This window comes from Cebus imitator, unplaced genomic scaffold (genome assembly GCF_001604975.1).
Source record: "Cebus imitator isolate Cc_AM_T3 unplaced genomic scaffold, Cebus_imitator-1.0 Scaffold177, whole genome shotgun sequence".
Taxonomy (NCBI): Eukaryota; Metazoa; Chordata; class Mammalia; order Primates; family Cebidae; genus Cebus; species Cebus imitator.
Genome location: NW_016107492.1, coordinates 2,610,745 through 2,614,585, shown reverse-complemented (window position 1 = coordinate 2,614,585; position 3,841 = coordinate 2,610,745). Strand labels below are relative to the sequence as shown.

The 3,841-nt window shown below is 45.9% G+C and overlaps 1 pseudogene; it reads left to right on the top strand.

The window, feature by feature from the left end:
- The first annotated feature begins 1,315 nt into the window (after window positions 1–1,315).
- Window positions 1,316–3,841, top strand: part of LOC108315646 — a 10,878-nt pseudogene continuing 8,352 nt past the window's right edge.

Below are 3,841 nucleotides of genomic sequence, written 5' to 3'. Positions count from 1 at the left end.
CCGCCTCGGCCTCCCAAAGTGCTGGGATTACAGGCGTGAGCCACCGCGCCCGGCCATGATTGCCATTTTTTAAATATCACTATGGCTGTTGAGGATAGACAATAGGAACGTCAAGAACAGAAGCAAGGAGGTCAGATAAGAGGCCCTCTCCATATTCCAAACAAGAGATGATGGAGACTAGGGTGAGGGTGATAGATGTAAGAGAGAAATTGATACACGTGGGATACATTCAAGAGGTAGAGCCCATGATATTTGCCAAGAGATTGGACCAAAGAGGACGTGAAGGACCCGGAAGAATCACAGATGACCCCCTGGGTTTCTGGCCTAAGCAATGGAATAAAAATGGTGCCATTTACTGGAATGGGAAAGAAGATGACTGCTCTTAGTACTACAATGAAAGGTGGCTCCTGCCTGTAATCTCAGCACTTTGGGAGGCCGAAGCAGGAGGCCTCCTGCTGTAATCTCAGCACATTTGAGGCCACAAGTTTGAAGCTGCAGTGAGCTATGATGGTGCCACTGCACTCCAGCCTGGAGCAACAGAGCAAGACCGTGTTTCTTTTTTGTTGTTGTTTTGAGATGGAGTCTTGCTCTGTTGCCAGAGCTGGAGTAGGGTGGTGCGATCTTGGCTCACTGCAACCTCCGCTGCCCGGGTTCAAGCAATTCTCCTGTCTCAGACTCCTGAGTAGCCTCCTGGGTGTGGTATGCACCACCACACCCAGCTAATTTTTTTTGTATTTTAGTAGAGACAGGGTTTCACCCTGTGGGCCAGGATGATGATCCCACCACCTCGGACTCCCAAAGTGCTGGATTACAGGAGTGAGCCACCGCACCTGGCCAAGACCGTGTTTCTAAATAAAATAAAATAAAAATATGAAAAGAGGTTAGAGAAACTTCTGTCCTAGCTAGTGAAAGCAAGATCCTGAGATACATACAGTGAGCAAAGGAGAGCCTTTTCCCTCCATTCTTGCTGCTCTGTCAACTGCTGGCATAAATACTGCCTCACCAAGAGCCTGGCCCAGCCCCGTCCCCAGACCTTCTTCTCCTCCTGATATTAGAACTGTGCTCTTTCTTGCCCCTTTCTCCCTTGTAGAGCTAAGATAAGGACTAAAGGATAGAAATAGAGCACCTAGAAGAGTTTCAAGTATATAATAAACTCTTGCTAATTTTTTTCTTTCCTGTTTTTTCTTTGTTATTAGATAAAATGTTTTCACGGATAAAATTTTGATACGCTTTGTCAACTGAAAATAAAAAGATTCCATATGCTAATCATTCACTGTTAAATTTCTATGCCGAGTTCCCTTTCCCATCTTGCAAGATGGAGGGTGAAAAAGCTGAGAAGCCAGATCCTAACGAGAAGAAACCCGAAGCCGAGAAGGCTGATGCTGGTGGCAAGGTGAAAAGGGGTAACCCCAAGGCTAAAAAGCGCAGAAGGAGAAGCCCCGTTGCAGCTGAAATCTTGTACTTGTCAAACCAATTGGCATATATTTCCGATCTGCTACGTATTTCAGAAAGGCCATGTACAAGGGGAAGTATTCAGCTGCTATATCCAAGGTTGAAACGAAAAAGGAGAAGCTTCTTGCAACTGTTACAAAACCATTTGGTTGTGACAAGAATGATGGTTCCCGGGTAAACATTGCAAAATGCCTAGATGTAATCCTACTGAAGATGTGCCTCAAAAGCTGTTGAGCCACGGCAAAAAAAAAAAAAACGCTTCAGTCAGCACACGAGAAAACTGCAAGCCAGCATCACCCCTGGGACCATTCTGGTTATCCTCACTGAGCGCCACAGAGGCAAAAGGGTGGTTTTCCTGAAGTGCCTGGCTAGTGGCTTATTACTTGTGACTGGACCTCTGGTCCTCAATCGAGATCCTCTACAAAGAACACACCAGAAATCTGTCGTTGCCACCTCAACCAAAATTGATATCAGCAATGTAAAAATCCCAAAACATCTTACTGATGCCTACTCCAAGAAGCAGCAGCTGTGGAAACCCAGAACCAGGAAGGTGAGATCTTCAACACAGTAAAAGAGAAATACAAGATTACAGAGCAGCGCAAAATTGACCAGAAAGTTGTGGACTCACAGATTTTACCAAAAATCAAAGCTATTCCTCAGCTCCAGGGCTAGCTGTGATCTGTGTTTGCCCTGACAAATGGAATTTATCCTCACAGGCCAGGCGCAGCAGCTCATGCCTGTGGTCCCAGCACTTTGGGAGGCTGAGGCTGGGAGATCGGGGGAGCTCAGGAGTTTGAGACTAGCCTGGGCAACATGCCAAAACAGCATCTCTACTAAAAATACAGAAGAAAAAATTAGCCAGGTGTGGTGATGGATGCCTGCGGTCCCAGCTACTGAAGAGTCTGTGGTGGGAGGATCACTTGACCCAGGAGGCAGAAGTTGCAGTGAGCCAAGATCGTGCCACTGCACTCCAGCCTGGGCAACAGAGTGAGACCCTGTCTCAAAAAAAAGGAATGTATCCCCATAAATTGGTGTTCTGAATTTCTTAAGAACCTAAGTAAATAACTGATTTTTAAAAGTATATGCCACACTATTCTTCATTTAAAAAAATTACAGCACCAGACCAAATGTGGTGGCTCGTGCCTGTAATCCCACCACTTTGGGAGGCCGATCACTTTGGGAGGTGAATCACTGGAGGTTAGGAGTTCAAGACAAGCCTGGTCAACATGGTGAAATCCTTTCTCTACTAAAAACACAAAAATTAGCCGAATATGGTGGCTGTAGTCCCAGCTACTTAGGAGGCTGAGGCAAGAGAATCGCTTGAACATGGGAGGCAGAGGTTGCAGCAAGCTGAGGTCACACCACTCACTCCAGCCTGGGCGACAGAACAAGACTCAATCTCAAAGAAAAAAAAAAAAAGTACAGCATGCAATTCACCTGGGGTTTAGATATCCAGTTCATTTTTTTCTAAAGATCTGCCTCTTCTATGCTGCCAGCCAAGGTTTTAGGCTGTTTACTGTCTCTTTTTTATTCTGCATAGTCTCCCTAGATGAGCTCAAAGACATCCATGGTTTCAGTTCTCATCTTTCCACTTATCCTTTCCTGAGCAGCACATCTGTAAAGCCCACTGCTATTGGAAATCTCCACTCGAGTGTCTCCTGAGAGCTTCAAACACCAACCTAAAATGAAATGAATCTTCTACACACCCAAGACAATTCTTCCTTTCCCACTCTCTCTGACGACAGCATTTACTCCCTGGCCCAAGCCCACAATCTGGAAGTCATCCTAGGTTCCTCCCTTTCATTCACTCACATCCTTTTCCCTAAGCTACGCTGTAACTTCTATTTTTCCCATGATTTTTGAGTCAGAGCTGCATCATCTACTCCACCTTCACTTCCTTAAGTCATGTACTTTGTCATACCTGGATTACTAGGAGAGCTTGTCACGCGACAGATGGAGACAAAAATAAGCAGAAAAACAGCTTTGAGGGAACACATGCAATGCAGGGAGAATAAATCTATTTTGTATCCTCACAGATAAGAAAAGACAAGCAATTATGAATAAAACAGACTACCTTTTACAAAGTAGAAAGGCAAGTATTCAGAGAAAAAAATAAGAATATAATAGCAGAGCTGGGCGCGGTGGCTCAAGCCTGTAATCCCAGCACTTTGGGAGGCCGAGGCGGGTGGATCACGAGGTCAAGAGATCGAGACCATCCTGGTCAACACGGTGAAACCCCGTCTCTACTAAAAATACAAAACATTAGCTGGGCATGGTGGTGTGTGCCTGTAATCCCAGCTACTCAGGAGGCTGAGGCAGGAGAATTGCCTGAACCCAGGAGGCGGAGGTTGCGGTGAGCCGAGATCGCGCCATTGCACTCCAGCCTGGG